General features: G+C 43.0%; 1 long non-coding RNA gene across 1 annotated transcript in view; it reads left to right on the plus strand.

Annotated features, from left to right (window-relative positions):
* Positions 1 to 14188, plus strand: part of LOC110255634 — a 78309-nt gene that overhangs the window by 12521 nt on the left and 51600 nt on the right. The window contains exon 4 of the long non-coding RNA XR_002336204.1: positions 5675 to 5811. This is a non-coding gene — a long non-coding RNA (uncharacterized LOC110255634). The remainder of the gene's footprint in view (positions 1 to 5674; positions 5812 to 14188) is intronic.

The following is a 14188-nucleotide window of genomic DNA, read 5'->3' on the forward strand; positions in this document are numbered from 1 at the left end:
GAAATAAACACAACTCAAACAATAGAATTCAGGTGAGACAGAGACCAGAAGTGGATCTGAACGACTGAGGAAGTTTTCGAGGGTAATTTATGGTGTGGCTCCAAGCCTAGAATCTGCACTTCTGTGATAGTCCAGACTATTCCACCTTCTCCCAACCTAATGTAGTTTCTACTCAAGTAGCCAGATGGCTTTTTCCTGCAAATAAACGAGTATAAGGAAGTATGCTTTTGTACAGAACAACTGACTCCTCTTTGCAAGATTTAGTCACATGCTCATATCCAAGGCATTTAAAATGACTAGAGTAGAATCTCCCTTTAACATTGATCTTTTATCCATTTTTTGTTTTTTTTCTTGTCTTTTGTCTTAAGGCCACACCCACGACATATGTAGGTTCCCAGGTTAGGGGTTGAATTGGAGCTACAGCTGCAGCCTACACCACAGCCACAGCCATGCCAGATCCGAGACACGTCTGTGACCTACACCACAGCTCATGGCAATGCCGGATCCTTAACCCACTGAGCGAGGCCAGGGATCAAACCTGCAATGTCAACCTAGTCGAATTCGTCCGCTGCGCTACGATGGGAACTCCAATAGTTTACCCTTTTCAAGTTTCAGTTGATGACCAAGCATCCAACTTTCCCTCTGTCCAACTCTTACTCTTTATTGTGCTTTTCCTGAATGATGAAAATAATGCCACTCATCATGACGTCATGTTCAATCTGACTTGTGTCGTCAAGATTCCAAGTGAGCCCAAAGGAGATGCCACCTATACAATCCCATCATTTAGCACCTGCACTATCGCCCTGTGTTAAGGGCTGTGCCGGACACCTCCCACACTGCCTAATATGACACAGCTAGCACAGCAGGTGGTCAGCTCAATAAATGAACGTCTTCTCTGGGCGAGTGCTCTGCCCTCAAGCTTTCCTTGTACACACCACAGCGAGGTACTTCCCTCAACTGACATGAAAAATACAACTTCTCCATGCTTAGTGGTTCCGGGAGTGGGATCCATCCCCACGTCATCTCTTATAGGAGCATCCTTCTCTTTGGTCGTGGAAAGGTGATGCAGGGAGCAAAAGTCCAGGGTTTTCTTTCATCAGAACTTTCCAAATGGTAGGCAAAGCATCCCTTGTGTTTGCAGAAGTTTCGTGAATGATGAAAAGGTCACAACAAAGGAAGGCCAAGAGGAAGAGAGAATCTCAGACAAAACCTGCCTCAGAAAATTGAAAGACTCAGATCTCATCCTGCAAAACACATTCAATCTTCTCTTTTTTTTTTTTTTGATTTCTGGTGATTGGGGCTGTTGAAGAGATCCTCAGTTTACCATTGTGATCACAGACTAGCCGATTTCTCAAAGAGCTCGGTACGACGGCCGGTGTGAACACGGGTGCTGTCACGCGGAAAGAGTGTTGTTTCCACTAAGTGTAAACCAGGTGAACATTTTCTGGTGGCCACCCCAAGGGCAGGACCTGAGACCCTTTCTTTCTCGACCCTATTTTTAGACAGCATGTGTGCGACACGGCTTGCACCTGTCACCAGTAGGCTCAACAGCCAACAGCCCGTTTGTGCTGCTACTGGACGTGTGGCCTCACAGTGAGGCCTGGACTGGGGCTGAGGTCGTGTGAAGGTCCCCATGGCCCGTGGCCTTCAGACAAGGATACTCTTAGAAATGGCCCTTCTAACCGATCCATCTTCCCTGCAGGCCCTTGACTCAGTGAAACACCAACATACCAAGGCAGTCATTACAGTTGTTTTGCAGGGAAAAAAAAAAATGATTTTCACATTTATTTGTTAAAAAAAAAAAGACTATTGTATCAAGGCATGATCAAAGAGATATAGAAGAATGGCTTAGAGAAATGAAGGAATAGTAGGAAATTAATCCACAATAATTATTGTACAATATTTATTTAATATAAATTAATTTTGACTAAAGCATATCAAATCACTATGTTTTTAATTTTAATTTTAATTTTTTTTTGTCTTTTTAGGGCCACACCCATGGCATATGGAGGTTCCCAGGCTAGGGGTCCAATCAGAGCTGTAGCTGCCAGCCTACACCACAGCCACAGCAACGCCAGATCCAAGTCGTGTCTGTGACCTACACCACAGCTCATGGCAATGCCAGATCCTTAACCCACTGATGGAGGCCAGGGATGGAACCTGCAACCTCGTAGATATCAGTCAGGTTCATGAACCGCTGAGCCATGATGGGAACTCCTGTTTTTAATTTTTAAATCGTTTATATTCATTTAAAGTAAAATTAATATTGAAATGAAATGTACGTAAAGAAAAGTGTACAGACTCACTTTTCTCAAAAGAAATTGAAAAATTTTGGGTCACTGAAGGGGACGGGCAGAGGTGACGAGGGGTGAAGTGGGCCTTCGGGACTGGCAGGTGCACACTGAGGTCTGTGGGATGACTGGCCAGCGGGGACCTGCTGTGCAGCACAGGGAACTCTAGCCAGTACTGTGTGCTCATCTCTGTGGGGAAAGAATCTGAGAGAATGGATGTGTGTACGTGTACAACTGAACCACTTTGTTGCACAGCAAAAATGATCACAACTTTTTAAATCAACCAGACTTCAATACAACTTTAAAAAATGAAAAAAGGACCATAGGCATACATATAAATATATAGTCAAATACATAAATATGAAAAATGTAGGAGTTCCCGTCGTGGCGCAGTGGAAACGAATCCAACTAGGAACCATGAGGTTGTGGGTTCGATCCCTGGCCTTGCTCAGTGGGTGAAGGATCCGGCACTGCCTTGAGCTGTGGTGTAGGTCACAGACATGGCTCGGATCTGGCATGGCTGTGGCTGTGGTGTAGGCCAGCAGGTGCAGCCCCAATTAGACCCCTAAACCTGGGAACCTCCACATGCAGCAGGTACAGCCCTAAAAAGACAAAAGACAAAAAAAAAAAAAAAAGTACATGTGAAAAATTTTAAATATTTACCAAATTTAGCAGTTACAACTTATAGGGAGAGAAGAATGGTATTTGAGGAAAGAAATTGTGAAAGAATATTTTAACTTTTATTCCATAAACCTTGGTATTGTTTGAATTTTTAACAATGCAAATGTTTTCATTACTACTTGAGTAATTTTTAAATCTTTCAGCACATATGCTTTTATGCAGTATGAGCTTAAAGGGGAGAAAAAGGAGGGGAAAAGTAAGGAAAGAAATTGGAAAGAAAGAGTATGTACAAATTATCAAAAACCAAATCCATGAGCTCTGAGTGGGTGGCAGGGTTAGTTTAAAAAGGCTTCATGAAATTTTGAGCAGAATTTTTAAACGGTTTTTAAAAATAGTAATACAGAGTTGCCATTGTGGCTCATTGGGTTAAGAACCAGACATAGTGTCCCTGTGGATGCGGGTTTGATCCCTGGCCTTGCTCAGTGGGTTAAGGATCTAGTGTTGCAGTGAGCTGTGGTGGAGGTCACAGATGCGGCTTGGATCTGGCGTGGCTGTGACTGTGGCGTAGGCCAACGGCTGCATCTCTGATTCAACCCCTAGCCTGGGAACCTCCATATGCCGCAGGTGCCACTGAAAAAGAATAATCATAAAATAAAATAAAATAAAATAGCAACATGCTTACTCTATCCTATAAGATATTCATTGCAGAACATTTGGAAACTATAAAAGTACACAAAGAAGAAAATTCTTACCACCAGGAACCCAGTTTGTTAGAAGAAAATCACAGTGGACACGGCTGTGGACTTCCTCCTCACATTCTCCACTGCAAGTTTTAGATGACGTTTTGAAGGGAAACTAACATAACATGACAGGAGAGAGGGACTGGGGGGCGGCATATTCTGGAAGAGCAGTGAAGTGTTTACCAGCAGCCTTGGGCTTCTCAGGCCTGCGATTTTCTACCTTCTTCTACTTTGTGATCGTCTTTTTTCTTCTTCTTCTTCTTCTTCTTTTAACTCTAAGTGTATCATTTTTAGCCACATTATGAGCACGTTAAGGCAGATCCTTGTATTTTCGGGGGACCCACCACCATTCCTTTCTCAGAGAACGTGCATTTCATCTGTTTAGAAAGGGGATAGCCCTGCCTGTGATCCCAGGTCATCTCCCAGCAGCATCATCAGGGAGAGAAGGATGCCTTCTGGGGACGGGTCTTGCTGGCGGGAGCACCCCCAGCCCATAGACTGCACAGATCAAGCTCATTAGAGCAGTAGCTGCAACGTGTGAGAGCAGTAATGATGGCAGATGTCATTTATTGAAGGACATTGTAATCCCAACGTGTTTTATGTGTGTTATTCCATTTAATTCTCACACCAACTCTATCCTGTAGTTCTAATCATTTCCCCTGTTTCATAAAGGCGGAAATGAGGCACAGGGAGGTCACATAGCTTAGCCAAGGCCATGCAACTTAGTTGGATGGCAGCCAGCACTTTAATCTGATAAAAAGCCTCTATAAACCAGGAGCTCTCCTCAACCCCTAACAGGCAGAAGGGAACCTCCGTGCCGTTTGTGACCTGCCATGGCTCGAAAGTTACGCCAGGCTATTTTGGACAGCGTTGGGCCCTTTTGTGAGGTTTTCTCAAAAGTGGGAAATGGTGACAGAAACCTGACCTGTCTAAGGGGGTGCCTAGCAGGCTGACGGCAGCCTTGGCAGCCTGACATCGAGGGGTCCCTGAGGAAGTTCCCCTGAGGGTCTATGCACCAAAATTATGACTCTAGAATTTGGGGGTGAGAATGGGTTTATAATAGCTCATTACTCCTGCAGCACTCACCCCTCTCCTGGATCCGTGTTTCTGATTCATCGCTCAGTGAGGATCAACTGTCCATAGCGAGTTCTGTTCAGAAACGTGTCCTTTGATGGCAGCCTCGACATACTTTTTGGTTTTGCGCTATCGCTTATAATGTTTATACAGCTGCTTGGAGAGCTAAATATGCAATCAGGGTGATGCAATCATGTTCCTTCCTTATCAGGGAAGGGAGAAGATGCCAACTTGAATTTTATATGGTTTTCGAGAGCTCCATGATGCAAAATGATAAGTTCACTTAATTGATGTGATCTTAATTGGAATCACAAGGGAAATTGGAACGCAGACAGTTCAATTGTTTGTGTCTTTAATAGCACTGTTTGGCAGAGATTGGACCATTTTCTCCCTCTAGTTCCCCAGTGATGAAGTTTGCATTTTCTGTAGTTTGCTGAGAATGGAATGCCATATTACAGAATTTTTTCTGGCCTTTTTGGTTATGCTGTTTCATAAGAGATTTGGATTTTACAGATTATATATATGTGTGTGTATATATATATATGTGTGTATATATTGTCTTTTGTCTTTTTAGGGCAGCACCTGCAGCATATGCAGGTTTCCAGGTTAGGGGTCAAATTGAAGCTGCAGCTCCCAGCCTACACCACAGCCACAGCAACATCAGATCCGAGCCTCGTCTGTGACCTACACCACAGCTCATGGCAACGCCATATCCTTCACCCACTGAGCAAGGCCAGGGATCAAACCCACAACCTCACGGTTCCTAGTCGGATTCATTTCCTCTGCGCCACGATGGGAACTCTTATGGGTTATATTTTGAAAATGAGCTACCATAAATGTGTATATACAATGCTTTGTTCATGTTCCAGCAATTAGAAGCACAAGATAGGCATTCATGTTTATTATTACCAATTGTCAATATTTATTTATTCACTTGTTTATTCACAGTTTTATGCAGCTGACGATATTTACTGAGCCCAAGCCAAATGACTCCGTTGATAAACACAGGAGATGGGCAAATGAATAAGACCAAATCCTGCTTCAAGATCTCATCGTATTGGAAAGAAGAACAAGTAAACTATGAGGTAGGTCCTGGAGTAGAGGTATATAAGGTACCGAGAGAACAGACAAGACGATATACAAGTCTGAAGATGGTCGCAGGTAGAACCTACAATGCTCCATTTTACCAGAGCATAGAGAAATGATGGCCTTAGGAGTCAAATAAGTGGGAGAGATTATATCTCATTTTTAATTTCTATTGCCTCTGTTAGACGGAACCGGCTTCAGATATCTCATTCATTTTTTCACCAATGATGTTCTTCTTTTGATTTTGTATTGGAAGAAATTAAAAAAAGAAGGGGATCAGGCCATTTAGTTTTATTGATAAGCATGCATTATCCTGGGGTGTTGGATAGAAATATAACCTTTCTATTGGAAGCACATTTTATAAAGCACGCCCTAGAACTAGCACATGCCCTAGAACAAGGGCATGACTTTGCCCATGGCAGTGCATTCATTCCATCCATCCAAAGGGGGCTAGGTATGGCATTTACCTTTTTTGGCCCTCAAGTTAAAATCTAGTAGGGGGTGGTGTGATCAGTTACTCAAATTGATTTGTTTAACATTAAGAGATACATTTTTGCTGTATTATCGGGACTCTTCACCCACAGATAACTTCATTGGAGAGATCAAAGATGTCTAGCGGCAAGACGTGTATTTTTCCAAGTGGGAGAAAGGAAAAAAAGTGGCCCCTGCATGGCATCCATGTTTGCTCCCTTCTTTGGGGAGGACCAGAGACCCCATAGTCACACCCTAAAAAGAAAGATAACTGCAAACACTGATAGGACTGGAACACTAGGGAGAAGAAACTAACATGATGAGAAGAACATTGAACAAAAGTGATCAAAAAGTTTGAGCCATCCTTTCTATTCCTGGCTGCTCACCATGTGTCTTTGAAGAATCCCTTAACATTTCTAATCTTTCATTTCTTCACCTAAGTTATGAGAGTAGAATATGTGATCTCTCAACTCTAAACTTTGGATTCTACTGGAAGGACAACACGTGAGATGATTCTTATTTATACTGAGTCCAAATCAGTTAGTAGGGGCTAGTTGGAAAAGGGGCTTTAGTTACAAGGTCTTTTGATAGAGAATCCGGAGGCCATATATTTCTAGTTCTAAGTCTCTTATTGCCTTTACTGTGTGACCTTGAACCAGTCACTTCCTCCAACGACAGCTGCCTCATCTATGGAGCAGAGCGGGAGGTGTAGCAGACAGGGAGCGGGGTTGGGGCATAGGTTATATTACTGCTATGGTGCATTCCATGTCGAGCTTTCAAAGATTCCATACATGGGTCAAGGTCACCCAGGAGATTTTGTCAGTTCTTCTCTAGCTTCCTTTCAGTGTAATACCTTTACTTGCCTTGGAAAGAGAAGCAGGTCTGCCATTTCCATTTTATGCTGCTAAGTGAAGGCAGGAAGCTTAGATTTTGAAGTTCTAATGCTAATGACATGAACCAAGACTATTTATTTCTCTTATTGTAGACCTGGTGATAAACATATGTATTTCTAGAACCAGACATGAGAGTCTTTCTCCCATATTTATTGCCTGTTTCCAAAACTCCAGGGCTTCCTATGCCTTTGGGTGCTGGCCACCTGTAAAGGATGAGTCGGTGACCCCACAGCTTTGCTCTCTCTGAAGTCTGCACATGTGAAACTTGATGTGTGAAAATAGGAGATGGAGCGGGTGTCCTTGCAAGGTCTCTCCAAATTTCATAAGACTTTAATGCATATTATATGCTCGATTGATTTCCTTGCTTGAGGCTCTGGTCATAAGGGTTTGGGGGAATAAACTGTAAGAAAGGGTGAGAAAGCTTTTGACTTTCATCTCCAGCTACTCTTATGAAGTATTAGTCTTTCTTCACCCCAGTGAAGAAATCTAATTTAAAAAGATTTGGAACTGATAATACCTGTTGCTGCTTTTATAATTTATTTTTTCATGGAGCATTTTCATAGGTTTTAGGCTTGCAAAACATGCAGGCTGGGTAACTATAGTCCATTTAACAAATGAGACAAAACTTTCCTTGAAAAAGATATATGCACCCATATGTTCATGGTAGCACTATTCACAACAGCCAAATGGACCTAAATGTCCGTCGACAGATGAGTGGATTAAGAAGATATGGTATATATACACAATGGAATACTGCTCAGCCATAAAAAAGAACAAAATAATGCCATTTGCAGCAACATGGATGGTGCTAGAGACTCTTAAACTAAGTGAAGTAAGTCAGAAAGAGAAAGACAAATACCGTATGATAGCACTTATATCTGGAATCTAATATACAGCATAAATGAACCTTTCCACAGAAAAGAAACTCATGGACTTGGAGAACAGATGTGTTATTGCCAAGGGGGATGGGGAGGGAGTGGGATAGACTGGAATCTTGGGTTAGTAGATGCAAACTATTGCATTTGGAGTGGACAAGCAATGACATCCTACTGTAGAGCACAGGGAACTATATCTGGTCACTTATGATGGAACATGATGGAGGATAATGTGACAAAAAGAATGTGTGTATGTGTGTGACTGGGTCACTTTGCTGTACAGTAGGAATTGACAGAACACTGTAAACCAACTATAATGGAAAAAAATCATTAAAAATTAAAAAATGATTTAAAAAAATGAGAGATTCAAAGCCACTTACTGCCCCAGAACACAACTAAGAAGGGCTGCAGCAAGAGTTGAAACCGTGTTTTCTGATACCCGCTTCTGTCTGCTTATCTCCAACCCCCTAAATCTTCAGTGATGGTTAATTCATTTCTCACTGGGTAGGGCTGCTTACCCCAAAGGAGGTCAGCTGTGACCTGTGGGGAACTCTCAGGGGATTGTGGTCGTGACAGTAGCTTCTACGTCATGAAACAGGATTTATTGAAAGATTTTATTCCAACCACTAACTCCTCTTGCTCCCTCTTTGCTCATTTTAATGTATACTGTGCCTTTGAAAAGACATTGGACAGAAAATATTCAAGCAAGCTATTTGTGAATAAATTGCTGTAATAGTTCTTGGGAATTTTGAATGAAGAGGCTTCCTCTATATTTTAGAAAGTGATATATTAAATAGAGTGTTTTAAATAGTGTGTTTCTTCTATCCTGGGTTGGGAGGCTTTGTGGCTCTATAGGCTGGGTTTCTGATGACAGCAGGGCGTGATGTGGCTGGTTTTATTTCTTGGTTGATGCACCTACACAAGGGTCATGGTCGGAACTAGATCTATGTGGAAACAGCCCAACCAATGAGTGGATAAACAAAATGTATTTATATTTGGCCATATAAAGAAATCGAGGACTGTTACATGCTATAACATAGTAAACCCTCGGAGTCATTGTGCTAAGTGGAAGATGGTCATAAAAGCCCACGTATGGTATGATACCGTTAATACGGAGTGTTAAGAGCGGAAACACATAAAGACAGAAAGTTGATTGACAGCTGCTTAGGGCTGGGAGGGAGGGAGGGGGGGAGCAGCGTTGTGATCGCCAAAGAGTATGGGCTTTTCTTTTTTTTTTTTTTTTTTTTTTTTTTGTCTTTTTTGTTGTTGTTGTTGTTGTTGCTATTTCTTGGGCCGCTCCCGCGGCATATGGAGGTTCCCAGGCTAGGGGTCCAATCGGAGCCGTAGCTGCCAGCCTACACCACAGCCACAGCAACGCGGGATCCGAGCCGCGTCTGCAACCTACATCACAGCTCACGGCAACGCCGGATCGTTAACCCACTGAGCAAGGGCAGGGACCGAACCCGCAACCTCATGGTTCCTAGTCGGATTCGTTTAACCACTGCGCCACGACGGGAACTCCGTCTTTTCTTTTTTGAGACATGTTCTAAAACTGTGGATGGGGACAATGGGATAGCTCTGTGAATAAACTCAAAACCGAGGAGTCGTACCCGTTAAATGAGTGAATTCTGTCTCAAATGAGACCCTTTAAAGAGAAGTAGGTGTGTAATAACGCAGCGTTGTCTCTTCTGTGCTCTGTTGCGATGAGCTCCTCCTGGACCGTGTGGTCGTTATGAGCGTCGTTTCCCTACCATCCCTTTATTCCAGGGCTCACCCATGAGCATCTGACTGTAGAGCCCTTTCCCTGAAAACCATCAAACCCCTCGGTCTTTCCCTTAACTGAGTAGCTTTTTTCCCCTTGGACTCCTGGAGTATTCAGTTCAGCTGTCAGACCTACACATTTTATTTGCCATTGTCTCTTTATTTGCAGTTTTCTGTAATCCGTCACGAGCCTATGCAGGGCAAGGGACAGTCCTTACCTGTCTTTCCATCCCCAGCACCAAAAACTGTGCCTTGTAGCAAATAGGTTCTCCATAAAAATGGAGAAAGAAGGAAGGGGGGGAGGAATGAGGAAGGGGGAACGGCCATCCCATTTCAGCAGGAGCCGGGGAAGTCCTGAACACCTGGAGTGAAGCACGTGCTTTGTGGACGAGGCTCTGCCATCAGGTTCTGCATGAGACGCAGGGTGATGACCCCTTCAAACCGCGTGTAATTGAGCAATGGGTTGTGGGACCGTTAAATTTTTGTACTTCTGGGGGAAAACAATGACTAGCATCAGAGTACCTAAATTTAAGCCAATTAAACGATTTAATCTTGGTTTATAATCGATGTAATACCTCTCTTTAATCACTGTCTATTAGGAGCTTACATATAGGAATCCCAGCATATGTATTATTCTTGGGCTGTGTTGTTGATGAACTCAAGTCCAGGGACGCTAGTGTCACACCTTCTCTATTTCCCAAAGCATGGACTACAGAGCAATTTATTAAGAAAGACTTAGTCTCCATAAATGGCTGAATGACATCACTAAATGAATTTTCTAGGACATTTGACACCATGGGGCCAGTTTTGATAGTGAGGTCAGGTTGGTATTTTTTTGTAATACATCACTGCATGAACAACCTGAGGCTTTACACTCTAGAATTCCAGTTATTCTATGTATGCGTCTATACCACAAGCTATGTTGTGGTATTGACATAAAAGAAAATATTTTCCTAAAAGAGCTTATGTGTCTCCAGTACAGAGGGATCAAGTTCTCACATTCACAATTTCTGCGGACATGGGGGTCCAGGTGCAAAGAGCATTTTCTGTTTTGACCTGGATGCCAAATCAGTGTGTGTGTGAGGGACTCAGGGACTGCTCAGCTGGTTTTGGTCCATGCCAAAATATAAATCACCATCACCATGAAGCACTTGTGAAGTGACGTCTCATTATGATGCCAGAGAATGGGTTTTACAGCGAGCATCTTGGCTTGATATGACTTTCAGTATACCCTTTGGGCAGGGCAGCTGAAAACTGAATTGGGAATGGGGTTCTTACTTGCAAAGGGGCTTATTTAGCAAGGACGTCAAGAGTAAAAATGTGTCACATTTTCTACGGGAAATTTTGGGGGGATATATGAAGCAAATTATTCAGTCGAGGGGGTGGCTCTGAAAGTGGGACTGGGGAGTCTTGGAGCTGCCCTAATCCTTCTCTCCTGGGAAACTCGATCCAGTGGAGAGCCACTGTGATGGGCTCAGGTCCAAGAGTTATGGGTTTATTTCCAGTGCTTCCAGCCACTCAGCAAGGCTGGCTTCACTGTGCCCGGGGCTGGGCCAACCTCAGGGCGATGTGAGGCCATGCTGGGTGTCCCGAGGTGGCCTTGTGTGGGGGGAAAGTCGCCCTCTGCAAGCTCATGGATTCCTCTCTCGCGGGCACCTCTTCAATAGACCAGCTTCTGGTCTGATGACATTGGGGAGAAAATGAAAGTCAGCACAGGCAGGACAATTTTGAACCCTCTGTATCCCTCGCGGGCTTCTCTTCCTTCCTCCATTTGATTTAACTCATATTTATTGAGCAGCTACTACGTGCCTGACACCGTCCTATGTGTGGGGAGACACAGGGGAGTGTGAAATCCACGGGACTTCTTTTGTGGTCAAGGAGGGGTGCATGTGTGGGCCGCAGGTGGGGAGTCTTCACTCCCGCCCAGTGAGGAAGTTTTCCTAGTTTTCTGCTGCTGCTCATGGGAACAAAGTTAGAACAGAGCCGAGAGTACAAGCCTGGTGGACAGCCTGGCATGTCCCAAGCCAGCAGATCTGTAACAGCTAATGTGAGAAATAAAGGGGAGCTGCACCATATATACTGCCTGCGACCTACACCACAGCTCACGGCAACGCCGGATCCTTAACCCACTGAGCAAGGCCAGGGATCGAAGCTGCAACTTCATGGTTCCCAGTCAGATTCGTTAACCCCTGAGCCACGACGGGAACTCCAGAAAATCTTATTCCTGACGCCCTCTGTGATAGAGAGTGGATGTGGTGAGAAAAAAAGGAAGGTAACAGAGGCAGATTCTCTTTGGCATTGAATCCTGGCTCTGCTGCTCACTAGCTACATGTTAGAACATGTCATGTCTCTTGCAATTTACTTTGTGGCCTTTATTCCAACACCACCTCCTCTGTCTCAACTTTTATAATTATACATTTATATAAATTATATATATAATTATATATATTTGATATATATTATATCAATATATGATATATGTTATATCATAAAATTAATTATATAATTATATATGTGAATTTTATAATTATATATATATATATATATATATACACACACATATATATATGGAAGCACTTATCTCCAATTTAGATAATGGATGTGAAATAATTAGTTATCATCCACTGACTAAGCCAGGAGCCGTTTCTACCACATGACATAACGGAGGACTCCCGGGGTCTGTAAATCCCATGTGGGGACAGCATATCTGAGCGTGGTCCTGAAACTGCTCCCTCCTTTTTGTTCATAAACTATATAAGCATCTTCCATCTCTGGTTTATTATCTAAAGGGAGTGCATATCTGCCATACACGGCCGTGTTCAGGCATCACCTCCCCAAACGCGTGAACGGTAGTACCGTGTAAAACCAAAAAACAAGGTGTCAGTAAAAACCTGTACACTAATATTGAACTGATCGGAGCTCAAGAAGTCTCTGACTCTCCCCACTGAAGGAATTCTGAAGCGTTAGCCCGCTTACCCTGAGACTAAGCAACTCTGACAAAGTCTTTTTTCTCACAGCTTAATCCATGGGAATGCCTATTTATCAGTTCATTAAATTTGATTCTCTAGGCATTCCATCCTCATTCTTGACTGCGAAAAAGAACCATTGAGGCAACTTTTAAAATAAAATTTTATGCTGGACTTCTGAGAAAGCTAAAATAACAGGGAGTGGATGCATCCTCCTGGTTGAAACCAGTCAAAAGGAGAAAATAATATGGCCAACAAGGGCATTTAAAATATCAGCTGTCAGACAATGAAGAGCAGCCATAACTGAGACGGGAAACAAATGAGGTGTATTTCCCTGGCTGCCTGAGAAAGTTTCAGGCGGCGGCACAGGCAGGGAGAACTTAGACGGAGCCTTCCCATCCCCCTTGTGCAAGACCTGGAGCTAGGCTTTCAGGGATTCCAACAGCGATGCAGTCTGGAGAACAGAAGGTAGGATGGGAGACAGAGCCCTAGAGGTCCGCAAAGCATACTCCCGTAATATTCAGCCAAATACCGATCGGCACAAGAATAGAAAGAAACTACCCATGGCTAGAGAAAGAACCATATGCTCAAAGACTAAAGAAACAGTGCCCAGAGCTCACAAAGATTTGGAACTATTATCAGTCCACAGTAACCAAAGTGGAAAACCTCATACGTGGTGGAAAATTGGTTAGTGTACTAAGAATGATCTCACCTCAGCAGTGGGGAAAATGAAGCTCAGACTAGAATGCAGGGTCAGTCCAACCTAACAAAGCTTAAAAGCAAAGCACAAAACAATCAGACGGTTTTCAAGTGATTTAATTGTGTCCCAGAACAAAAGTCTAAAATACATATGACTATAAAACTGTACCGGACTCAACAAAATAAAAGGCAGAATGTTTGGCATCCAACCCAAAATTACCAGGCGTGCAAGGAAGGTAGGAAAATACTACCAATGCTCAGTAGAAAAAGCCATCAATTAAAAATGAATCAGAAATGACACAGATAGCAGAATTAGAAGACAAGAACATGAAAACAGTTGCTCGATTCCATATGTTCAGGAGGCTAGGAAACCAGCTGAACACGTTAAGTGGAGACACGAAAGACATGCAAAAGCCCCAGACAGAACTAGTAGAGACAAAAACTGGAATATCTGGGAAGAGAAACGCATTGGATGGGTAACAGTAGATTAGACATTGCAGAAGAAAAGACTAGTTAACCTGAAGACTTAGAAATAATAACTCTGCACAGTGAAATACAGGAAGAATAAATATTAAAAAGTAAACAGGACACTGGCAATCTGATATAATTTTATTCATTATTAACTTTAAGAATCCAAACCTATGTGTAATTGGCGTCTAAGGTGGTGTGAGACATTTGAAGAAAAATGGGCAAAACTTCTACACATTTGAT

Source organism: Sus scrofa, chromosome 10 (assembly GCF_000003025.6).
Source record: "Sus scrofa isolate TJ Tabasco breed Duroc chromosome 10, Sscrofa11.1, whole genome shotgun sequence".
Classification (NCBI taxonomy): Eukaryota; Metazoa; Chordata; class Mammalia; order Artiodactyla; family Suidae; genus Sus; species Sus scrofa.